General features: G+C 40.3%; 1 protein-coding gene and 1 long non-coding RNA gene across 6 annotated transcripts in view; one reads left to right on the plus strand and one right to left on the minus strand.

Moving 5' to 3' along the window:
* Positions 1 to 26,303, plus strand: part of MEGF11 (multiple EGF like domains 11) — a 266,370-nt gene that overhangs the window by 102,579 nt on the left and 137,488 nt on the right. The gene's annotated exons all lie outside the window — the stretch shown is intronic.
* The window catches only part of LOC139800751 (uncharacterized), a 52,050-nt gene continuing 41,905 nt past the window's right edge, over positions 16,159 to 26,303 (minus strand). The window contains exons 3-4 of the long non-coding RNA XR_011727904.1: positions 18,590 to 21,564; positions 16,159 to 16,314 (exon numbers count right to left, since the gene is read on the minus strand). This is a non-coding gene — a long non-coding RNA (uncharacterized lncRNA). The remainder of the gene's footprint in view (positions 16,315 to 18,589; positions 21,565 to 26,303) is intronic.

A 26,303-nucleotide genomic window follows, 5' to 3' on the forward strand; every position in this document is an offset into this window, starting at 1 on the left:
GGTTGGGTGATACGATCTCTAGAGGGCCCTTCCAACTCTGATGATTCTGTGAGATTTTATTTAAATTAGAAGGTATAGAACAGCTATCAGCTAAATACACTGCAGTTGCTTCTCTGAGCATTTCCAAGAGAGAAGCTGGAGGCCTTTGCCTAACTGGGGTTAACTGGGAGTTTCATCTATTGATGATCCACATATCACATCTTACTGTTAGCCAGAAATAATGGGGATAACATTTTTCACTCTACTGGAATAATGAATTACCTGTGCCTTGTTCCTATTACTTCATTAATACTGGGTAGGTGTTATGAAGGTTATGTGCTTGCAATGACAAATAATCCTTGGTTGGATGTTTCTGAACGAGTGGCCCTGTAAGGTTTGGGCTCTGGACAAAGTGCCACCCCACTCCCCCTGCGACCACAGACCTTTCCTGTGTGGTCCTCAGAGTCAGTGATTTTATTAAGTCACAGGCATATTGCTTTTAATGTTGGATATTTGAAACTTCTTTACTAGGAAAGGGATTGCTAGCCAAAACACTCCCTTGAAATTCACAAGATCTCCCAGGACCTGTAATTGTGTCCTGAATTTTCTCTGCTGAAAACAGTGTGTAGAAGTAGAGCATACCTGACACTGGGGGTCATCTGTTGGAAAAAATCTAGGGACATTCTTTCTGAGATGGTATTTCAACAGCCTGCAGTCCAGACCATTATAACTTTCTAAAAAGTTATATGTAACTTTGGTTTGGTTTGCTGGGTGGATTTAAACCACAAGCAGAGCTCCAGCATAAGGTCCAGGTGTCACTTGAAAAGCAGAAGTCAGATCCAAATGTTTTTTGGTGCTCTGCAAAGACTGCCTGTGCCAGAAGAGGGAATGAATTCTGACACTGAGCACAGATTCCTATGGGAAGGGAAGGTTTTGGTGTCAAATGCAGTTTCCCAGTGTTACCATTCTCTCTTGGCTAGACTATTCTCAGTTAAATATTTTAAATAGTTACACCTACAGCCTGTAGCCACCCAAACAGTTTGAGAATCTGTTTCATGCTTTCCTGAAATTCAGACAATAATCACAAAACTTGCTGGTCGGTGCAGCTTCCCAGTGACTGCTCATGGTGCATGTTAGAGTTCATCTGCTGTCAAGGTTAAAATAGCTTCAGATGAATTGCTAAACAATTACAAAAAACCCCACCCTGTGCCATATTCAGCTCTGTGTGCCTCTATACCTGTCTTTTACTGCATGCTGTTGTACATCTGTTGATGCCTGCAGGCCTAGCCTTGATTTCATGCTATAAAGCTGCAATATATTAAGGCTTGATTACCATAACAATAAAAAGAGAAGTAATGAGGTATTAACTAAAGAAGCTCTTGAATAAAATGTTTTCAAGGTTTTAATGGTGCTAAAAATGAAAAGGAAAACTCTACAAAATCCTAAACCATACCTCCCCCCTTCTCTTTTAACTTTTTTATTAAAATGATGCCCATTCTGTCCATGCAATCTGCACTGTTGTTTTGTTTGTTTTTTTCTGAATACAAAGGAAAATTGCAAATGCTCTGTGTGAACTTACCTGCTCACCTGTCCAATTATTCAAAGCAATTAATTTCAAACAGTATGATGTGCTGGCTTGAAGTTCTGGTAGGAATATAATTGACTGTTGGTGGTTACCTGGCCTCTTCTGGGTCTTGATAATAGCCATCTGTATTTGCAAGCTGTTAGGCCTCCATCCAGCAAAGCACTTAAGCATATCCTTAGCTTGACACATGAGCCAGGACTTTTCATCTGCTTTATGTTAAGCAGGTGAGTCATTTTTGAAAAAAACACTAAAAAGAGCTCAGTGAAAGCTAAACAAGCATCTCATTGAAGTCAAGGAGTAGGGGCATCTGTCAAAATGGTAAAACTCATCAGATGAAATTACTAAAGACCATGTTTTCTCTCACGAGCATCTTGACTTTGAAAGATTTTGGGGAAGATTGCAGATACCTTTCTGGTTAGAAGGGGATTCACAAAGCAGTGCACAACAGGTAGGAAAGTGAAAGTTCAGAGTAAAAGCCTTCAGCTTTTAAAAAGCGAGAACCTTGCTCTGTGACTGTCTGAGAAACTTCAGACTAAACAAACACAGAGGCTGTATTGAAAAAATAAAGTGATTTTCTAAATATTTGCTTCCTTGTTAGTTTCAGGAGAAAATAAAGTACTTGGCCAAAGTTTTATTAGAGAGATTTTATCATAATAATACCAAAAATCTTCCCTCATACTATGGCACCAGAGGGAGAGAAATTATAATACTACTGTTTGCCATAAGCTGATCAGTAATGTACACATATCATAGGTAACAGAGTTCTCCTTGTAAAGGATGTTTTGTATGAATTGTCATTAAGAACAAGAAGTTATTTCATCTTTATCTGTTTGTTAAAAATAGCCAAGGTTGTAACAACAGGCTTAGTGTAACATCACAGCAAGATCGTGTTGAAGGGTATAGCCCTGGAGCAGCTGGAGTGCTTCAGTTCTGAGCCTTGTGATGAATGAGAACTGTAAGTACTTGGCTGGATCTGAAGGGGGCTGCTTGACAAACTATGGGAAGCAACAGTAGAAATCTCAGGAGAAAAAGAAGAGCATTTTAAAGTGAGTCCGTGGTGGTTTTCAGGTTCCATTTTGGCTTCTGTCTTCTCAAAATGCTTTGAACTATTTCTTAAGAAGAGATAAAATCCAAAAGAAAGATTCCTGGTTTGTGAATACAGGCTAATGTCAGGGACTGAGCTGCAGCAATCATTTGTCAATTTTGTTGTCCTCAGGTTTTTGGGGATAGAATTGACAGGGAATGACCAAGGTCCACCAAAGGGCAAGACCTCAGCAGTGCTCAACTGTTAGTGGGCCCCTGCTGAGATCCAGGGCCTTTCCATGTGTCTTGGGTGGGAATTTGTCTTTGCTGTGTGTTTGTATCCCAGTGACTGTTGTATCCAACTGCCAAATGAGGTGACAGAATTGGGTTCAAGGTTTCTCTTTCCACCAAAGTCCATCTATTTCATTTTTCACTCCCAACTCTTGAGTTTAGATGCACATTTCTAAAGACCTGGGCGAAGCTATGAAACCTGAGTTTGCATTCAGGCTTAATTAATGCTTTAGCTGAAACAGAATTTCATATCCATAGCCTGTGGACTTTTAATACACTTTTCATTTAAGCTGAGCTCAAATTGCAATTTAATTTTCATGTAATTTGCAGAGCCAGTGACAACTACATCATGCAAAGAGATGCAAATGTATTAAAACAAGCTTCAATGAGGCTCATACAAGGATCTTTCTGCAGCAATTACGAAGTGGAATTGATTTCTGTCTCTTTCCATTCTAACAATCTGCTCTTCCTTAAACTTAAAAAAAAGCTCCAACTTCCTTCAACCACTGCTGAGCTGCTGTGATCAGGTAAACAGCTTGTGTTTCATTCCTGCCTCTGCTGGCTGTGGGGCCTGTGCAGCCAGGTTGCCTGTGCTGAGCAGTGCCTGGAGCAGCAGATCTGCCTGGGCCCAGCCCACGCAGGACAGGCTGTAACCAGGGAATCCAAATGTAAACACAAGCTGCTGTTCAGTGTACTCAGCAGCACAGCAGCATGTCCTGGATGTATTTTTACACAGTTAATTTGGCTGCATTAAACTGGGCTAATCCATCATTTTTCATTTGGTGGGAATATTTTGACTCTTGCTGAAGCCATCAATATCTGCTCAATTATTTGTGGTGGTTTCTCCTCACTCTGTCAAATGATGGGAGGCTTTAAGCTTCTGTGAGCTGAGTGCCTGGGAGGTGCTGCTGCAAGCATATGGAAAGGTATGAAAGTTGTATTAGCCTTGACTTTTCCCACAGTAACCCAGCTGAGCAAAAGGCAACAGTTCATCCTGGGAAAGGAAAAGCAGATCCAAGACTTGCTTAAGTGAACAAATTGCTTTCTGCACTTTTCCTGTGTGATCCATTGATGATGGATACATCACTTGCCAGTTGTCCTAAGTCTTGTACTAAAGTGAGTGAAAAGGAGAAATTCAGCACCCCGTGTCCACATACTTTTCATCTTCATTTTCATCCTCCCTGCCAGAGTGTGGGAAAGGACTTCTGGATGTGTCTAAAGCCAAGGGAGTGACAGCTCATTTCCCTCCAGCAGCCCCAGCCCTGCTTGGAGACTCCCTCTTTTCAAGGATTTTAAAGAGCTGATTGAGCTGACCCAACTCTGTCTGCTCCAGTCCCTGGAGTTTTGTCTTCCAAACTGGCCTGAGATAGCAGCACCATTTTGTAGTCTTTCTCATCTTGTAGTCTTCACACATTTTCTCTATAGTACTGCAAAAAAAGTGACTGTGTGGATCCAGCCTGGGGCTGCTGGGGTTGATGTGGTCAAGGGATATGCCTGTATTGATCTGATCCTCAGATGCTGGGATTAAAAGACAAAGAGGTCCTTCCTAATCTTGACAAATGATACAATGAAAATTCTATATGTTATATGACTAATAGCCAACAATTCTGTAGTGAAAACTTTGATACAGTTCTAGATAGACAATGATTGAAGTCAAATAGCTTGCAAACAGGGGGTGAGAAGCCAGGTTTAAGACTAATGGCTGTCTGGGCACATCATCTCACAGTTACCCACCCTCAAGCCTCTGGTGACCTCCAAATGAACAGTACAAAAGTTGTGTTCCATGTAACTGAGTTACTGGACAACTGGATATGCTGGCTGGCTGGAAAAGCAGTCTGCTGGCTCTCTGAATCCAACACTGAATTGATGCTGAAAGCCAAAGATGAGGGAAACTGTGGGCAAATGTTTAATATGGAACCCTGATTATTGCCTGTCATTAGGGCAGTATGGCAGGGAGTGGTGGTTCAGAAGGGAGTATTAAAAAAAAATAAATTAGATTTCAGAGAAGAGCAATAGGTGCAAGCAGGGTCATACATGGAAGTTCTGTACCAAAGTGACAGCATCATGTTGAGGTGTTGCTCCTGTCCTCCCAAAGCAGAGTCCCACCCAACTGAAGCACATCTGGAACATCTGGAGGTGAATTTTAAAATGTAGCTTTTCTCTTACCTGGGGAATAGTTTGATGGTTGATTAAAACTTCACACTTTAAGGATGATTCTCAGTAAATGAAACCATGGTTACTAGTACTGAATGGGCTGGATGCATTCCTGTGCAAGTTCTGTGTGGCTCTGCAAAGGAGAATTTGGCTCACATGCATCTTTCCTTGGCTGTCAAACTGGTAAGAGTGGAGGAGACTACAGATAAAGGCAGCATATGTGTGATGAGTTGTTAGTTTTATTAATTTGACTGAGGTTTTTCTCACTTTAGAGAGGGCAATAGCTATAAAAGAAAGAACCTACTGAAACAGCCTTTCTAATGAACTGAATTGCTAATGCTAAATTTCATTGCTGAAGCATCTTACAATAATGTGGCTTTAAATGTGCACTACTGAAATGAAAAGACTTTAGATCAATTTAAAAGTACAATTGGTATAGTTTTATGTCCTGGTCACTGAAGAGCTGTCACTTGGAGAAAAGAGCAGAATTCCCTCTCTCAAAGTGTAGGGAAAAGTTCTCAGCTGTGGATGCCTACTCTGAACTATTCCCAGGGTTTTTGCTTGTTAATAAAGAGAAAAAAAGGTACAGTGGTCTTTGGGAAAGCTTCTAAACCATTTGTCTTTATGTTAGATATGGTGAGGTGTTCCAAGGAATGCTTGGAGAGGGCAGAACTCAGCTCTAAGACTGGGAGCTGTTTCAGGAGAAACCTCAGACCTGCTCTGACTACATTTTGGCTACTTTACTGAACAACTTTCTGGAAATTAAGTCCATAGCATTTGTGTCCCCTCCTTTCCTACTCCTGCTCACTGACCCAGACTTTAACATAGGCTGTGTCCTTGCTAAGGGGAAGTGTTACATCCAAATTTTTTTTCCTCAGACTTCATCCTGACTTTGTGTGATCCTAGATAAGCCTCCACGAGGTGGGGTTCCCTTTTTTTTTTTTGTTGTTAATTATTATTTCTATGGGAGTTGATGTATTTATCACATGGATTAACTGGGCCCCTATCAGAGCTACACCTGATGGCAGAGTGCAGTGGTGGAAGAGCTCAGCCAGCAGGTACCATCTTTGCCAAAGAGGAGTGTGGGGCTGACCTTGGTGTCCTGGGGGGGTTGCACTTAAAATGGAGCCTGGAAGCAGCTCCACCAACTGTGCAGATCAGATCTGCAGAAGTGATGCAAGATGGCACCTTAGAGAGAGAATGGTAATGCCAATGTAGTCCATTGCCTAATGGGTGTATGACAGAATAGTGAATCATTTTGGTATTAATTGTTCCAGAAGTTACTTGCATGTCAATAAAATATTTGTGTATGAATGAGACCTCTTTTAGAGTTAAAGCCAGGGATCCATGTGCTGTTGCACAGGTAAGACAGGTAAACATTTTCTTTGGAGTTTCTCTTTACCAGGGTCTTCCAACCCTTGGCATTTCTAGCAGCTTCTCAGGGCCAAGAGTAGGCCCTGATGACCTTAAATCATTAGGTGTAAAATGATTTTACACATTATAATGTAAAATGGGAAAGCTTCAGGGAGTTTTCTTCTTTGTTTTACCCAGTGTTTATGCTGTTGTAAATATGATCACATACTTTTGGTATGGAAGCATTTTCACAAGTTTCTCTGAGAAATGCTGTTCTCCTACATTACACTCATGCAAATCCCTCCTAGACCCCTCAAATGATACCCTGGTGCTTATCTGTAGTCCTTATAAAACACTAAAAAGAGTTTGCCACAGGAGCAGGTATCTTGTGTACCCAATGAAATGAATGTTTATTGACAGCTTGTCTGCTTCAGTGGTGTGGAGAGAAATAATGAAATAGCAGATGATTTAACAAGTGCATCTCTGACTGTAAATCCAGGGTTTGGCAGAACAGGTGAGCATTTTACTCTCTCTGCTAATCTAGCTTTGGCAGGGAATGTAGAGAGCCTGTAGTTATCTGCAAGGAAAAGCACATGAAATGAGGAAAGGTGTTGTGACCAAAGGAAATAAATGAGCAGATGGCATGCTAGGATCAGACCTGACACTCCAGAGGAGATTGTTGTAGCCTAACTATGGATTACAGACCTGGAGTTATGAACAGAGGCCCAACCCAAGGAGAGGAAGGAGGTGATAATGATGGAATTGTAGAATAGTTTGAGTTGTAAGGGATCTGTAAAGGTCATCCAGTCCTGTCCTCTTGCACTGAGCAGGGCCATGTTCAACTGGATCAGGTTGCTCAGAGCCATGTCCAGTCTGACCTTGACCTTTTCCAGCAGTGAGGCTTCTACCACCTGTGTGGGAAACCTCTGACACTCATTGTTAAAAAAATTCTTCCTTCTCTCTGGTTTAAATCTCCTCTCTTTAGGAAAAGTGTATGAGAAAGGTTCCTATCCACAGCTATTTGCAATAATAAATTTTAACCACTTTGATAACTCCGGGGTGTGTTGTGCAAGGATTTAGGCCCCATTAGGAACACCAGTAAATGCCAGATAGAAATGATGTGTGTATTATCACTGAGAGTGTTTTATACCAGGAAGATCTTTATGGGCACCAACCAGAAAGAAGAGAGATAAAACACTCATTCTTTGATCTTGGAGGGTGGTCACTGAACAAAAAAGTCTCTGTACTTCATCATTTTCAATAGCTTTTCTGCCTCATACAGTGCCTATTCACATAAAGGCCAGAGACTGCTAGGCTATATAAGCCCTCTCCAGAATGCTTAAAAAACCCCTAAAAAGTGCATTAAATGCAGAGCAGAGTGGATGTAATTAGCCTGCAAGATTCAAATTTTAACAGAAACAACTAAAACAGGAGACAATGGGCACTTGTGGCAGTAATAGAAGTGTAAGGGTTTCTTACCCTTCCTGCTGTCTGCTCGAATTTCACCTGGTTTATAAGATGGTGAGCCTGACCCTCCTCTGGGGGGACACTGGAGTTTCTAGATGAAATAAGGTGTTCCCTGCAGAAGAAATAAGGTGTTGCCATTAAATCAGGAAGGTGAAACGTGTGTTCCGTAGTGAGTGCATAGTGAGTGTTCTACCTGGCAGAGAGAAGTGATGTTAATTAATTACTTTGACATGCAGTCATCTTGTTGCAGTCTGTATTATAGATGTCCAGATGTTGGCTTGTTCTTCCAGGATGTAAAAGGAGGTGCATTTTTGGGTGTGTGTGTGTGTGACTGTGACAAATTCAGACACAGCCCAGCTGGTAACTTGCTTGAAGGCATCTTCCACACTTCATCCATTATAGGAGTGATAGATGGTAGTAAACCCCTTCTTCTTTGTGAGGAAAAACACACTGTGGATAATGGAAAGGAAATCATCAGCACTAATATTTATCCCAACACTGTTTTGTATCTGGAAAATCAATGGTTTTGTACTTCACTTTTCAGTCTCTTTTGCTTCACCTTCTTTGTTGTTGTAAGGGAGATGTTGCATCTCGGGAGAGCACTGGACCACAGTTTGATTTTCACACTTGTATTGATACAAACTACACGAGTGGAATTGTTCCTATAAATGACAACAGAAACTCTGACATTTTCAGAACTCACTATTTAACATTTCTGAGTTGTTCATAGCAGGTACAGCTCTACTCATCACAAATGTCTTCTATTCTGATTACAGAAGGAGATGTAAGTAATCTCCATGGGTTTCTATCCCATCTTCTGCAATGACCAATTCACCCAAATCTGATAGGGCTGGTACAGAGTTCAAAGTTACCAAATTCCTGCACATTTTGTGAAAAGCATCATCTGGATAGAGCAGGGAGCACCACATTTAATCCACAACAGGACAGGAAAGTTTATAGACCAAAGGCAACATTATTCCTTTTTGTCTGATTTGTCAGATTACCAGGCCAGCCAGAATATTCAGAAATGGAGAAAAATTACTGTGTTTTAATTTTAACTGCTTTTTCTTAGAAAAGTCATATCAAGGATTTGTTTTTAATTTTAGTTTTAATCCTTAGTTTTAAAGGACTGCCTTTTGTAAAGAACCTCCTCCTTATTGTCTTGTAACCAAACTGTTCTTAAATTAAGATTCAGGGTGGCTTCACTCCTGATTTGTAATTAAAGGCTGCCACACTGTGCTCTGCTGCAGATAAAAGTTCAATTTCTACCTTTTCTGTAAGTCCTTCACACATTAAAGAACCAGAGGAGCAGTATAGCATGTTAGTGTAGAAATTATAAAGCTCTATGTCAGAGCAGGCTGCCAGTCTTGATCAGGAGATGTTCTGACCCTGCCAGTACCATTTTCCACGATGCTTCCTGTGCTTGTTGCACAGCACAGAATTTCCACATTTTTTTACTGAACTGGAATACTTTAATCAAGTCAGCAGTGATCAGCACAGGTACACGAGTCATGCTTCTTGTATATGAAATTGAGAGGTTTGTAACATTCAAGAAAGGCAAGCTAAAATGACAGTAAATTAGGTTAAAAATCCTGGTTTTCTTCATAATTGAGGATTTCCTCTTCCGTTACCACAGGATTTGGGAGAGACACACATTTTGAAGTTTTCTGTTTAGATAGGGCACCTTTGTGAAAAAATCACTTTGTCAATGGAAGTCTGCACTGAACATTTGCAGTGGTGCTCAGTCCTCTGTCAGAATTATGAGGTCCCTTTGCCACTTACATTTCACTGTAGTCTAAAAACTCATCCAGCTCAGATCCACTCTGAATAAAACTTCAGTAGTTAAGTGATTTGGTGTGAGCTGTCTGCATAGAAACCCATCTTTCCTTTCCCTGTGCAGAGGGAGCATGTTCATTACCATCCATAACTCCATTAGCTTATATTTATTTCTCTCAGTGTCTTCCTCTACAGCCACATATTTTCCTGGTTCCAAGACAAATGGAAATTAAATGTCAAACGAGTTCCTGATATTTCAGAAGAGACAGACTTGAAAAACAGAAACATGAACAGAAGAAATGTTTATAATTTTATTGTGGCCCAGGCCTCAGATATCAAGCAGCTGATTGTGCCTGTGCTGTGGCTGTGTGTAATTGCATTTTAAGTAAGTGAACAGGACCAGCCTCAGATGCAGGATTGTTTGTTTTACTGTAATTAGGTAAATTAATCAGTACGTTAACTTCCTAATGCAGAGCACGGTTCTGAAATAAATTGCAGATATGAACTGCTTTGATAAGATTTAAAGAACAAAAACCCCCACAGCAGGTCAGTGTTACAAGGCAACTGGAGCTCTGCAAGTAACTGAAAACTTTAAAAATCCAGAAAAAAATGTACAGTACAGAAAAAGTCACACTTGGATTATGTTTTGGTTTTAAGAGAAAGAAACAAGTTTGAGTTAGTTGGTACTGACATCTGTACAGGAACATCAACATCTAACCAGCCCTGGCCTAACATCCAGTTGATGAAACAAAGAATTAAACATGAAGCAGTCCCTTTGTTTTAGTAGTCAAGTGCAATCTTGTATCTCATTAAAGACCCTAATTCACAGTGAACGATGTCACGTTACTGAAATGGGTTTGTCTCTCCAATAAATACAGGAAGCAGGCTAAGATTTTTCCTGGGTAACTTCTTGGGAGAGGAACTGGGCTCTGTATTGAGGCATGGTTGGGTGCCACCAGTTCCTACAATGCCCTGGTTGTGAGGCACTTCTACCATGAGCAGCCTGGAGTTAAGAGATGATCCTTTGTGCTGGGCCCAGGCTCCAACTGCCTTTTGTCCCCATGGTTTGTTCTTTGTCTCTTGCCACCTCCCTTCCATCTTCTTTTTCTCTTGCTTTCTGCTTTTATTAATTCTTTCCTCTACTTCCCTCCCTTATTGCCCTTAATACCACCAAAACTCCTGGTTGGGAAGAGTTGGACACACTTGCTCTCACCACCATTCTGCCTTCAGAAGTCAGAGTCCTCAAGCTTCTTTATTTCAAGACCTCCTGAGCTCTGGGTGGTGAGCTGCATTATGGTGATTTACCTGGAGCTGCATTACCTGATTATGATATCAACCAGGCAGAGGGCAAAGTGGGTTTCAAGGAGCTCTTTACTGTTTTACTCACAGGCAGATGTTGCAACAGAGCAAGGAAATGGCTCTCTAGCAGAGCACTGGCAGGATTTTAGTACCTTGAGTTCTCTGTTTTTCCCTGTCTTCCCTAGACTGCTCTGGTGCTGCTTGGGAAGCCTGGGTAAGCGTCAACATCACCATTTTATCTGTCAGAGAAAGATTCCTTCAATCCATTTCAAAATGGGAGTCTGCCTTTTCAGGCTAAGCATCCAAATAACTCTTCAGTGTGGTTACTTTCTTAGCTGAGTCACTACTAAGTGCAATCTGCCAAGTGTCACATTGTCATCTCCCTCTCACAAGTGGAAAACAGAGATGGGACCAAAAGAATTTATTTAATGAATCTGTGTTGGGTGAATTCAGTCCTTGCAAGGGATGGCAGGCTGACTCCCTGGGGGACCTGGGTGATGGATTTCTGTGTTTGAACTTTCAGTGAGGGAACGAGGAGGGGAAATCAGAGATCTAAATAAAGGTTTATGGGGTATTTTATAAATTTAGGATATAAGAGTCTATTGTAGTCACTTCAATTCTAGTAACTGGTGGAGGACAAGTTTCTGCAAAATCAGTGATTGTTGCTGAAAAACATCATGGTCACCATCTGAGCCTACATTCAGCTAGATTTTCAGGACAGGTGTCCCTGCTACAAAAGCTTAATTAGAATGAACAGAGTCTCTTTCTTTAGAAATTGAACCCAAACCAAACTCTGGTGCTGGCAGGTTGGGAGAGCAGGTGGGGATGATTAGTTTCTGACTCTGACCATATACTGCACTGAGTCTCCTGGCACATGGGACCTGCCTTGTGTCTTTTGTTTGCTTCTGATCATTAAAAAGTACTTACTGAAATTAAGGAGTGCTTCTGACTGTAAAGCACTGACTCTTTGAAAACAAGATGGATTTGGGTGAAGAGTCTCAATTAAGTCTTGATGAAGGAGATTACATTGCATGTCAGAGATCAAAATGCACATGGACAGGTCTCTTTCTTTGCCACGTGGAGAGTGAGTTGATGCCTCTGGGCAGAAGATCCTGCAGCTTCTGCAACCTCCTTTGTGCAGTGCCAAAGGGTTTGCCAGTGAAGGGCACAAACACTTCATTGTTCACAAGAGCTCTCAAGCAGCAATATTTCTTCAGCTGAGGAAGGGGCTAACTGCACTTATCCATTCATTCTGGTAGAAATTACTAGCAAGACCCCAAAATCCAGCCAGAGTGAGGTCATTAGCAACGGCTTGAGAGAAGGTGAATATGCAAATATTCTTTCTAGTTGCAGGGAGCTGAATTATTTGTATCCACTATAATTTTTAATGCACCCTTTTGTTCAGCAGTTAATATTTAATGGTCTCAAATAAAACTGTCAAACAATACGGTCTTCACAATACAGTTTTAAAATATCTCCCAATCCTTCATTCTCTATTATAGTAAAACATTGGAATGGCTAATGGGAGTGGTAATTTAATTTGGTTAGATTAGTACAAAGATGAGCTTTAATAATCCTCTTCATTTTATTTCACTTAGGGTTTGTGTGTGTGCAAGAGATATGCAAGAAAATGCGAGTGCATGGGGACATTAAAGATTTTAAGGTCTCCATTTGGTGGCTTTTCTCTTACACCCATTTGTGGGCTGCCTGGGAATTTATCTCAACTTAATTCTCTAGTTATAAGCAATTTGTAACTTAAGCAATAATCTTCCCAACCTTTGCTACAGTTGTGTCCTTGATGTAATAGGGCAGGTAATGCATTAGTAGTCACTTGCTGAGCTCTGGCTGTACCTAAGATTTAATGATATTTAACTCTGGACCTAATTTCAGTTTACAAGTGATTACATGCTGTCCTCTGGGATGTTGCAGTGAAGAATTTCCAAATAAGTTGCAAAATAGTGACGAATTAACTTGTAGTGTTGTCAGAATCAATTATCTTACATGACAGCTCAACTACACTTTTCTATTTGCTGCTCTGCAGAATGCTAAACATCAGCCAAAGCGTAAACATAAAGTCCTTGTATGTCAAAACTCTGTAGTAGATTGATCTTCTATTTCATGTGCATACAAATCTCCTCTAGGCTTAATGGAAATGTTTTGCTTACATTCACAAAACGTGAATGTTCTTTCCTGCCATGTTTCTAGACTGTTGCACTGTGCAGTCGTGGAAATCTGATGTAATTTGATCAAAACATTCCTGTGGATGTTGTCCTTGGTTGATCAAAGTTAAAACTCCTTCCAGATTGATTCTGCTAACTCAGCAGGTGGGCAAGAGCCTCAACAAGGGTAAGAGGAGCTGTCTGCTTGTCAGGGGAATGGAAGGGTTGCCTCCCACCCCAGGCAGGGTGGAGATGCCTTCACTCTGGGGTTGTGACCAATCTGAGTCTGGTGATTTAATATGGGCAATAAGCACTGGGGCTGTAGGAGAACCAGCAATAACCTGTGAGATACAGCCCCTCTCCACACCTGGTGGAGTTTTGGAAAGGAAAGAGGGAGCTGGAAGGTCTCAGTGAGTCAAATCACTTGTCATGTGTTGAGTTAAATTTCCCAGCCTGGAAAAGCTGGTGTGATTTAGCTGCACCCATGGATCTGATCAGTTCCTTCTGTTTCTGGCACACTCACTCCACACAGAGCCGTTTGAAGTCCCAAACGTTTAGGAAGGAAAACTCCTTCAGTTCTTACTCAGTTTGTGGTTTAAAGGTTTCATCCCATGCTGTGTGCAGAGACATTATCTGTGAAAGCACAGTTCTCTTGTGACAAATCCTGTAATGATATGATTATCAAATTCACAGAGGCACTTTACTGTAGTTTATATATAAAACCCAGTTAAGCTGGCAGGGTAGCATTACGCTGTAGGGTCATCGTTGGCCTCAGAGAAATAAAAGATAGTGAGGATGAATCAACATGTGTTTGGGTCAAAATCACTGTGGGAAAGGCTGCTGAAAGTTCTGTGTAATGCTGGCAATCTGTTCTGCAGGTTTAGCACTTGGCTGTGTGTAGAGCCCTGTCAAATGTTACTACAGAGAGAAATACGTCTGGGATTTGTATCATTTCCAAGCTTTAATTTCTCTGATATATTTTTGAGAACAAGTGTTAGTGAAATAGTAGATATGTCTGCCAATGGATTACTGAACCCAGACAGGACTATTTCAGGTGCAGTACTGGTAGATAGTGAAGTTAGAATCAACGATCCAGTCATAGAAAATAACATCAGACTGAATAATGACCATCTGGTTCATTTAAATCCAAGGGAAATTTTAAAATAAATGATGTCTTTATAAAACAAGCATTCAGAACTAAGGAAATTAATTCAGAATGCATTTTGGCCTGGAACACTCAGAAAATTTTGTGTTCTAGGTGTCCCAAGGTCCAGGTTGTAAGAAAACTGTCAGAAATCAGCAAATTGAAGCTTAAGAGTAGAAACTTTCAGCTGGAGACCCTGGAGTAGATTTCTTATTAATTATCAAAGGAAAAAGGAGTAGAAATAAGGAGAGATCTGTAAGGAATAGAAAAAGGAACTGAACAGCAGACAAAACTATGTTTTTGTCTGTATGTTATGTTAAGGATATGTTAGGGATAAAGTGAGATTTGCCAAAAGTCAAGCTGAGTTTTGCCCAGCACCAGCTGTTAAAACAAACAGATGTGTAGGTGAAAAAACAAAGTTGGGAAGAGTCCTGCCCTAGTGGAAATGGAGCAGGACACCTGTGTCACCAAAACTAGACATTTTTTCCAGTTTTCTGGAAGAATGGTGATTGTGGGTCAAAAAGAAGATGAATAAAGGGGAAAGAAATAACAACTGAGGTAGGAGCAGAATTGCTTAGTTGTAGTGTCATAAACTTGAAGAAAATCAAACATAGTTGTTACATTTTAAAGGGTGGAAAATTAATATGCATAGTTTAGAGTCCTGTTTTTCCAGTCTAAATAATATAAACATCATGGAATACATTTTGAGGGGAATAGGAGAATCAAATGCCTAGAAGTAATTGAAAAATGGGATCAAATGCAACATATATTTATCTAAGGTAGATAGTACTGAAGGAAGCTGATAGTTTATTTGATAAAATAACCAATTTTCTAGGCAAAAGAAACAGTGGGAAATGCTTTGTAAACATAAACAAGTGGAGGCAAATTTCTGGCTGACGGGTTTGCTGTAAATGTTGCCTTGCCATGAATTCTGTAGCTTGTGGTAAGGGAAGAAAAGAAAAAAAAAAAAAAGTTTCATTTATTTATATGAAAATATCAGCAGGAACCATGTAACCTGTACTAGGGAGCCAGCACATGGTGTATGCAGCATTAGAGCTGCCTCCTGCTTACAGCCTGCACTTTAGGATGTGTGGTCAAGATGGGGTTTACATCCATATCATTCCACCATATGGACTGGATGCCAGAAGAAGAACCCTCATTCCCCAGCCTGTGGGAATGGCACTCAAGTGGACCTTGGCCCCACATCCAGGATCAGTTGTCCCATCTTGGATGCTCTTGTTCACTGACTGCTCTGTAGCTAAAAAACTGCACGTCTCCTAGGGAAATATCTGGGAAAGGCAGAGGTGGTGATGCTGGGGAGTGTGTGTGTGTAACTGCAGAAAGCAAAACAGAGCCTTTAGTCTTCCTAAGAGGATGTTGCAGAAGTTTGAAATGTGCCATTGGCAAAGAATTCCTGAAAGAACATTTGTTTTCTGATGAAAGGCCCTATTTAAGATTTCACAGCTACTTTTTAACTATTAACTCAGCCACAGAGTTGACCTCTCTGGGCAGGCTGAGAGGCTGCAGTTCACAGCCCAGGATGTCCCATTAGGAAACCTCTTCCCATGAATGTAAAGATTGTTTTCATCCTGCATGCATCCAGTTCCTCAACTTATTGACAGTTCCCCAATTCTCTTGATAGGCATCACTGTCAGTCAGCATTTCAGCTTGAAATATTCTATTGACCCCTGCATGTTGGATGAAACAGTTAATTTCCAGCTGGTGCACATAAAGAACATTCTTGTTATTAAGTAGAAATGTTGTGGGGTGGGGTTTTTTTGCAAAAATTTAATTTGGCTGTTAGCCTTCTAGCAAAATTCAGTATTATATATATTAGTATTATATATATGTGTAGTTTATATATATATATGTATAGTTATGTGTTCTAGTATTATATATATATATATATATTATATATACTGGTAGCTGTCAGAGGGATACCCCAGTGAGATCAGGACTGACTTGTGGCAACACTTGAAATATCTGACTGAGAAGGCTCTGGGTGCTCTAATCTTGATGTAGATGCTTGAAGAATAAGCTCCTGTAAAAGCCTTATCTTGGTAATTTGTAAAGCTCCTGGGACCCTGGAAGGTGGCACAATACACACCTCTAGTCACCAAACTGGAACATGGAATGGAAACTCTGCTGAAAGGCAACCTCAGCCTTCAAAGTTCATGTCTGACTTGGCCACTCTTCTGATCTTCAGGCACTTTGCATCATTAACAGTGCCTTGGGGACAGTCTGAACATTTCATCCAATGGTAAATCCAGTATGGTAACTCCATTTTTAACTCTTGCTTAATAAGGAGGAAAGGGATTTGTTCACACACTGAATTAAAGAAGGGGGGACATTCTAGTCCTGGAAGGCAATGGGAGTTTTGGAATTGACTTGAGTGGGGTTAGGATTTTAGGCACAATATGAATTTCCTTTTTCAGGAATACTCATGTCTGCTCTAATGTAAATAAATATTACCATGGAAAGTTATCCAACTGCAATTACTTTGTGCATTACATCCTAAATATCTACTTGTACATGACATTTACTAAAGAAAAACACTTGCAAATTACATGTTTGATTAACATTACATCTTTCACAGTTTAAAAAGGGTATGGTAATTGAAAGCTGCATTACTTAGAAACCATGAACTTTATTTGAGCTCTTCTCTATAACTGCAAATCTACCCTTTTTTATTGAATATTTCAGTCTGGATTTATGAACATTTATAATAGGTGGAAGGAGAGTCCTCTTAAAGCAAACATCCCAGAACGTGAAGGTAATGAATATTTCCTGCTTTGTCACTCAACAAACAAAGGTGCAGATGAAAGCAGTGGGTAGAATGATGCTTTAGGTTCTTAGTTCTGGAGCCCTTTACAGAATGCCTGCCTGCACCATTGGTCACTGTGACCAGCAGCACTCACCAGCATGGTGTAAGTGCCCATTTTGGCACTTGTCAAGTGTGAAAACAGACATTGCCTTTGAAAATATTCACCCTTGAAAAGAGGTAATGATTAAATTCCCTCCTGCACATGTAGGAACAGTATCCCTTGATGATATTCTTGTGAAATAGCACTTGAAATAGTGTTCTTTCAGCTCAGGTGTCCAGATCCCACACTGCTGCAGTTCCAGTGACTTTAGCAATATATTTGTTGATCCCCTCTTAAAGAGATTATTGATTTCTCTAGATGGACTCTCCAGATGTTAGATGGACTCCTCTATGTGAAGCCAAAAGGAGATGTCACATGCAGTGCTTGTTGAATTAGAACTCCTTAGTTTTGGGAGTGACTATACTGGGCACACAGCAGTGTTCTTGTGGGAATGTGTTTGTGCAGTTTTCCAATTTGAGCATCAAAACTTATCCTAAAGTCAGACAGACAGTGACAGTACCATTCTGTCTGGCTTGGTGGGAACTGCAGGTCCTCAGCCTGGTGGAAAGTCAGGAGATTGACTTTCCTCTTTGAGGGGGACAGGGTTAGCATGGAAATAAATATGAAAAACATTTGCTGCAAAGTTAAATAAATCTTACCTGTGCTCTTTTGTTGCCATCTTATGATGCCTGTATGACATAAATTCTCAAAATCTATTTTTATGCTATTGCCAGCAGCCTATAAGTTGAGTAAATAAGAATTATGGCAGCCATAATGGCATCACTTATGAAGAAATAAAAGAAAAGACAAACATGTCCATACAGTACTTATAAATCTATTATAAAGCGTGGTCTGGGCTTTGCTACAACATTCTTAATTCAATCTCTTTTGCAGTGTACAGTTGATACAGTAAAGAAAATTTACAGTGCATTAAATTTGTGAACTGATTAACTTGTTTAAGGATTGGAATCAATTTTTATTTATATAAACCTTCAAGAGCTTTCCAATATGTGTTGGGCTTGTATGGATGAGATCTGTAAAGTCAGTTGGCTGCTAATTTTAGGTTGTTATTCATCTATGATTGCAGCTGCTTGTTTAGAAATGTTCTCTCACAGCAGGTGATGCAAGGGCCACGTTCCAACATGGGTTACATATTGCACCTTGGGACTGGTGGTGAAGAAGTAATTACTCCAGCAGTGTGGACCTGATGGCAATAACAATTGCAGGTCTTGCTCAAGGCATAGTGTGGGTCTAAAATGAAAGGCATGCATTGGGCAGACATTGCCCAGGTTGTTTGCTTATGAGTTAAATGTCCTGTCACTGGGTAATGTGGCTCCATGGGCTCATTTGGAAGCTCTACTGAGAGGCTCATTCCATCTCATCCAGTCCACTGCTCTGGGAAGGATAATTTTTTGCCATCCCTCTCAGTGATGGAGGTGAACAGTGCTTTGATGTCCCTGGTATGTCCCTTTGTATTAGTTAACTCTGAACTTACCTTTATCTCCTCCCTGTAGCTCATTTGTGAGGCTCTGGGGTTCTGCCTTCTACCATTTCCTCTGGCATATGGCTTGGTCCTGAGGTGTTACTCAAGGAGAGATCAGAGTAGAAGATAAAGCTGAATGGAAACAGAGGAGTTTAGTGAGGGCTCCTTTAAAACATGAATGCACACTTAAGTCCTGGAGAAGTTTCCCTTCTCAGGCAAGGTTTAATGTTTTCTTAACCCCTCAGGCCACCCAAACCACAATCATTTTACTTTCTCATTTCATTATTCAAAGGCTTGCCACACAGCTCCCAGCAGCATTCCTAGAAATGTCATGACTTTTTGCCTTTCCTTGGGGCTTGGTCCTGTGCAGTGTGCTCATTTTTAGTAAGCCGTGCTGATTAATAACTCTCTTTTTATCCATTTTATTTCTCAAATGCCCTTTGCACTCAGTGGAGCAGCCAGGTCATCAAACAGTAGAATGAAAACTGGAGCAATGCACAGTCAGAGCACTCAGGTGGAAACTAAATAAATAAATATCACACCCCCTTTTTATGGAGAGCATTAAATAAACTGAAGCTAAGAAAGATACTGCACTGGCACTATCCAGACCTTTGAAGTAGGGCTGTATAATGTATTATTTATTGTGCATCTGCCATTACTGCAGTATCAGCTAATAGGGGAAAGATGTTTTAGATGTTATTTAAGAATGTCAACCTGGCTTGGTGAGTCACAGGCTGTAGGAAGGGCTTTTTTTGCTGCAAATTCTCCTCATTTTCCTGCTGAGTAATGACTGAATACATTTCACTCCTGTCCACTGAAGGGAGACTCTGTAGCTTAGCAGCTCATCTGATTTCCAGCAGGTGAGTTAACATCTGGAAGAAAGAAAACACAACACTCATCTCTCTCATCAGCACAGCCCCACAGCACCCCAGAGCAGTGTGTCCCAGGAAAGGCCACCTGGGTTTCCAGTTCTGGGCTGCTCTGAGGAACTGGGCAGGTGCACAAGGAGGAGTTTAAGTCCCACTGAGGTCACCTGGAGGTTGTCTTTGACTTCTATCCCTTCCCTCTTCATAGCCTACCCCACAAATGTCCCTCTGCAGGCACAGGAGGCATTGGCTCTAACAGATTTGTATTTACTGGTGATCTTCAAGGAGTTTTTAATTCTCATTGCTCTAACAGAGCTGTAATTTGGGAGTATAAGAGGAAACCCCATCCTTTACCTCTGTTTCTAATTCAAAATCCCAGCAAGCATGCAAATGACTTTTCTTTGGTGACAAATGAAGTGAGGGCCTGATCTCTCAGATGTTTGGTGGACAGGATGTGAATCCTGAGGCATGCACACACTGTACCTTGTTTGGTGAGGGAAAATCTTAGGTAGCTGGAGCAAGTGACTGATTCATCACTGGCAGAAACCTCCTTCCAGTCCAGCCACCAGTTCTGACTGGTGTGGGAGCACTGGCAGTTGGTGCTTTGGTAGCCTCATCCAAATGATGGAGATAAAACCCATCATGTAAGATTTACTATGAAAGCACTGGGGGTTTTCTCAAAAGAAACTCTGTATGAGAGGGAAGAGCTACCCTGTCACTTCAACACACTGCTCAGCTGGAAGTGTTTTAAATATCTGTAAAAACTGTTTACTTGAAAGTTGCATACACTCTCACTACTGTATGTGAATTAGGGAAAACTGTTTCAATGTTACTGTAATTCTCAATTTTTGCCACTGACAGCCTATCTACATTACATAAATCATCTCTAGAGCACCTAATTTAGCACTATTACAGTCCAGATGAAATATTTATGTAATTTCCCTTCTTTTGATATAAACTTCAGTTACAGAGAGAAAATTGACTGTAAAAATGACATTGTAGGACTCTGTATTTATCTTCTCTCAGTGATTTCCATAGCAAATTTACTCTATTTGCCAGTTGAAGGCTTTTTTTCCTGTTGCCTGATTGTAAGCATGGCAAACTGAGCATGAAATTGTAACACCATGGTGTGTTTCTCCAAATCACACTTGTCACACTTGTAATCTCAGTAGAGGCAAAAGGCAGGTTTGGTGTCTGGGCTGCACTTGTAGCAGTGATGCCTCTGTAATTATAGAAAGGCTGTTTTACTAAATGATGCCAAACCTTTGCTAGTCCTAATCTGTAGACAAAGAGGAACATGTTGATGTTAATATTTACCATAGTGTTTTGCAGCTTCAGTTGGGAACTGGCACTTTGTTGTGACAAGCTTTTGTATTATCAGGAGGCAAAATTTAAAACCTTTACCTCCCACTGATTACTCCCATATGCATCCTTTGATGTTTAAAAAAACAGGGTTCTTTTCCTCAGGGCAGTAATAAAATCATCCTTTTCTGTCTTATTGTCTATCTGCAGCCTGAGAACTGAAGTATTTTTGGATAATCTATCAGTCTGCCACAGGGTGTTGAAATTGGCTAGAGGGTTAAAACAAGTTGTTAGGCCAGGAGATAGGCAGGCAAGCACAGGCATACAGTGACAATATAAATCTTATTTCAAGAAGAAAACAATAGAGAAATTTTAAATCAGAGCCCTTGCATTGGGAGTGCTTTCAATTCTGCATCTTTTCAGCTCAGATTCTTGTCAAAACACCCAATGACTTTGATAAGGTAGAACTTGTTGGTATTGTTTTGTTTAATGTTACAGAAGATAAAACAGAACTCTGATCTCTGACAGAGTTAGGAAAACCTCAGCAAACCCACCAAAACCCTCAAGCATCCTCTCCCAAGTACCTACCCCTAGGATCTAATATTGTAGAGCAGTGCATATATGTGTGGAGCAAAAGGTTGGAGCAAGAGATCTGCTGGGTCTGGAGGTGTGTGGTGCAGAAACATTTAAATATCACTTAAGATTTCATGAGGTTCAGAGTATGTGCTTGAGATGAGATTAGGCAGCATATGGTCTTGGTATCTGTGACTGTCAACACATCCCTTCTCCATCCAGAGAAAACTGTCTTCAAGAGGTAACCTGCTGGTGGAAAAAAATCACTTATTTATTGGCAGTCTACTCAAAAAGCCAAACTTAGAAAGCAAGAGTGACATATTAGAAAGTATGGAAGATCCAAGATTAATCCCAATCAAATATCCTTGTGAAACTTTTTTGCTAAAGGGCTCTATTTAAAGGGAACACCACACCCATTTTGGATGGAAACCAGAGCATTTCTGTGGCTTTCTTTGGTCCACAGAGGCACAGGTGACATTCAGTGAAAATCTGAGACGTGACCTTTGAACTGCTCCATCCACAAGGTTGCCTTAGTGCCAAAGAAAATGTGGTGTTGAGTTTTTCCTAGCACTGGGGGAGGGAGTTTCTGACTAGATCCATTTTTGATGTGCAATAGAAATGCCATATGGAGTCAAATTGGTGATCACTGCTGCTTCAAATAGTGTTACTTCTTATTTGTGACATCTAAAAGAAATTAAAAATCCCTTACAGCTTGTCTTTTAGTGCTGGGCACTCGTATGTTATTGGCCAGCTCTTTGATGCAGAGAGGGAACAATCTGTAGAAGTCAGTTTTACACAGGGATTTTTTCTCCATTTTCTTTCAAAGGGTCTGTTATTAATGAATTGTAAAGAATATTCTTTTCATCTCCTGATGCACCTTCTCATTAACATGAATTTATTTCCTGGGATGATCATGGTGGTACAAAGTCTGTCTCTGTAAATGCTGGGTTGTGCAGCAACCAGGCTTAAAATTCCTGGGTGAGGTGCTGAAAAGGCTTGGTGTGTTCCTAACTCCAATTTATGGATGGCAATTAACTTCCTAAAACTACCAGCCTTTCAACCTCTTTTCTCCTCTCACTGGGGATAATATTGACATTTAGAATCTGCAGACAAATGCTGCAGCAAGAAAGTGAATGTTTTTTTAATGGAGACTTCTGCCATATCTGTGTGAGTGTAAATGTATGTATACAATTTGCATGCATTTCAATATATATATCCCAGTCAATTTCAGTGGGGCCTTTTATCCAAGGGGGAAAAACAGCTGATGCAGTCACCATAACTGAGTGAATATTATTTTAAATATTCTAATGAGAGAGAAAATCCTTCTCTGCAGAAGGCCAAAATGAAATCACATTTCAGTCCTCAAAACAGACCTGAAGTAATACACAGACCTTTTGTTCTCTTCTGGCACAGAGATAAGGCCCACAAAAAGCTAGATGACAGTTATGTATTGAAGGGACTGGTAAGGCTGTCACTGACTGGGAGCATCTCCTTGTTCTCTTTTGTTCTCTTTGTTTTTAGCCATCTGTTGCCTCTTGATGTAGTCAAGAAGTGTGTCTGCAGCCCAGCCCGTTGGCGTGACAGGAGTCCATATGTACATGTGCTCTCACCACTTCTTGGCCTGTAGGGCTTTCAGTTTGGATTATATAAATAATTGCTGTCTAAATTTGGGGAACTAAGTTGTGCACTCTAGGGCAGGTTGCCTTCACACCTCTGTGTCACAGCCTGAGCTCTGTTGCAGATGGTGTTTTAGTCCTATGTCTTAGCCCAAGGACACAGGAGAAGCCAACTAAGATGAATTTTCTCTGACAAGCTGCCCCCCATATTACCCCTTCTTCTGTTAAGTCACTGGGAACAACCAGGACCCCCAGTATTTTATAATTTGAGCAAAGACCTCTCTGCCCCAGGCCAAATCCTCTGGGAGTTTCTTTACTTTCACTATCCAGCAAAAACTATCCAGCCTCTTCCAGAATTGCTGTTTTACACATTTAGGTGGCAGCTGCTGAACTAACCAAAAGCCTGACTACTGAAGGATACCACCAGTAGGCACTCCTTGCTTCTCCAGCTCACTGTTTTCATAGTGAAACAGTTTTAGGAAGAAAAAATGTTTTTTAGCTTTTAACAACTAGTTTTGATACTTAGTAGCTGGCCATATCAGTTTTTCTATGAAGGTTTTCTCTATGAAGGTTTGTTAACCCTGGCTTGTGTAGAAGTGTCAAGTGACTCTGAGCACCAGAATAGCTTCTTGTATATCCATAATAAAATATTTGTATATATCCACAGGATTTAAAAAAAATTGTTCTTTCTTTTTGTTATTTTTGTGGCTATGAGGCAGGACATTTATTATGTAGTGAAGACTGATTTTTAGAGCCCTCAAGACATGTTAGAACATGGTAGGACTGTGCAGAGTGGAGCAGAAGCAGCAAGCCAGCAGGTAGTCCTAGAACACTGTAGCTGGAATAATCCAAGAACAGCAGCTTTTGGCACTGAGGATCCCACTGTTTGTTCCATGGTAAAAATAAATCTTTCAGGCCAATACGGGCACGATGGAAGGAACCAAAATAAAATGTGTATTATTATCTATCCTTTACCAAAGGCAAATTTTACAAAAGTGACAAATTCCATTTATTTCCATGAAAGTTTCTTGTTGCCTGGAATGCAAGGCCACAATGTGATCTACCTGCAGTTTCTGGACTTGTTTCAAAACCTGAAAGGAAATCTCTAGCCCACAAATGATCAAGATTAGTATTTGCTTTGCTTTCATGAAAGGTTACCTGTAGAGTGCCTCACGTTCATTGTGAAATTTATTTCCTGATGAATCCAATTTACATTAATGCAGGCTCATTAAAAGATAATTATTGTGCTGAGAAGAAGACCACAGCATACATCAATAGAACATCTGTAATTGTTTTAGTCCTATGATAAAGAGATAATTCTGAGTTCAGCTTTTCATAATGCCACTCTTATAAATGTCAAAACGGGATTCTTATTTTAACAGCTATGGCAAAACTTAATTACTGTGGTAATTATTATCAAGAAGCAGATGCCTAGCACCAGCTTACCTTCTCTCTATTAGCATAATATAGAAATCTTTCATGTTTTAACAATTAGGATTTTGAAATAGACTTACTAGAGTCATAAACGTTGAAATATCTGGATCAGCTAAGTGTTGCTCAGAGGGAAATAGCACTTTTAAAGCCAGCATTTGGAAGACACTATTAAACAGTGGTCTGTATAGAACTCACCATGAGTTCTATACAGTTCTATACAGTTCCTCAGCACAAATTAAATTAGAATAGATTTAGTGAAGAGATTTAAAAAAAAAAATGGTTTATCTGGTCAATTTTGCTTCATGTTTGAAAGTACATACTGGAGTTTTGGTTGTCCTAGCTGGCTTGCCCTTTGCTTGACATGATATGGTAATACTTAATGGATACTTGCATTCCTGCAGCTATATAGCTTTATGTTTCAAGTATTTTATAGCATCAATTAATTAATCATCACAGCAGCTGCATCAACTAGGAAGATACATTGTACAATAGAGTTCATGTCCTTTAGCCCTGGCATTCCAGAGTAATGGCTCAGTAATTTCTTCTTGGGGTAGGCAAACAGATGCTTGATAACACAGAGGAAGGAGTAAAGAAAATGAAACAGTCAGGAAGAAAGAGAGGAAGGCTTGGGGCAGGACTGGAAAGGGTGAACATTGGTTTACTTGTGTTGCTGCTTGTGCTGCTGTTACCTGTCAGAAAGCCAACCTGTAGAGTTAAACATGTGCTTATGCCTGTAGACATTTAGGATTGCAGGAGTTTGTACTTGTACAATCAAAGCTTCCCATGAGGTTTTAAGGCTTGAATTCATAAACCAGTAACAGTCTGTAGTGGCCTAAAACTGTGTGGGATCACTGAGGGTGAACGAGACCTCCCACCTTCTACTGCTTTCAAAGCTGGAAATGAACCTGAAGGGACAAACAGACCTTATACAGCACAAAGGCATTGGGTCAGCAGCAACTCTGCCATACCATGTGCATCTCTCTAGTGATCACTGAGTAAGACTCTTTTCTCTCCCTCACTGGAAAACATAAACAGGATAAAACATTTATTGACCTTTCTGAGAGTCAGAAAACCAAGACTGAGGAGTAAATTCGTAAACACACTTGCTCTAGGGGCTCTGAATGACCAGAAAAATACAGAAGTCTGGAAAAAAAGATAAAGTCACCACCATTTGATGCAAAGAACATACTTTAAATTCTCATTCCTGAGAAAGTTTCCTTTCTCGTTTGTACTTATAGAAAGTACATATAATTGTAAGGACAGTTTTTAGCCTGAAACTTTGCTCATTTGTTCAAAGAACATCCTCACAGGAACTGAGTCACACATTTAGGTTTGGTGTAGCTGCTGCAATCTACCACTTTGATTAAAAAGTCTAATTTAAAATTAAAAATATATTTTTTTAGATCATTCTTTCAGCTAGATGAATGTTGAGATTCTTTGTAAAGTATATCTAATACAGTTCTCAGTGTGTCTCAGATAACATCAAGCTCTTAGATATTCTAACTATGCAATGAATTTCAGTTAATAATGGTGTTTGGGACATTAGCGCTTTTCATCTGAAAATACTTGAAGAAATATAAAAACAATACTTAAATCTCAGAGAAGACCTTCTGATGGGCACACCAAGGCATGAAATGTGGGACATTATTCATGTTTCACAGTGGGTCAGCCACTTCTCTTCAAATGGTTCTCAGATCATTTCCCGTACAATAGGCACGACGCCAGTTTTAACGTTGGGTTTTTATGATCCTGCAAAGCAAAACCCACCTCCCACTGCTTCTTACATTTCACAGAGGTGGGAATATGACTGTGATAAGGCTCCGACTCAGAAGTTCATCCATATTTAGAAAAGCATTTAGCACATCCTAGGCCAAGTTTACATATGCATATGCATGTGATTAAAGCAGCGCGAATGCTCGAAGACTGCAGCGGATT

This window comes from Heliangelus exortis, chromosome 11 (assembly GCF_036169615.1).
Source record: "Heliangelus exortis chromosome 11, bHelExo1.hap1, whole genome shotgun sequence".
Classification (NCBI taxonomy): domain Eukaryota; kingdom Metazoa; phylum Chordata; class Aves; order Apodiformes; family Trochilidae; genus Heliangelus; species Heliangelus exortis.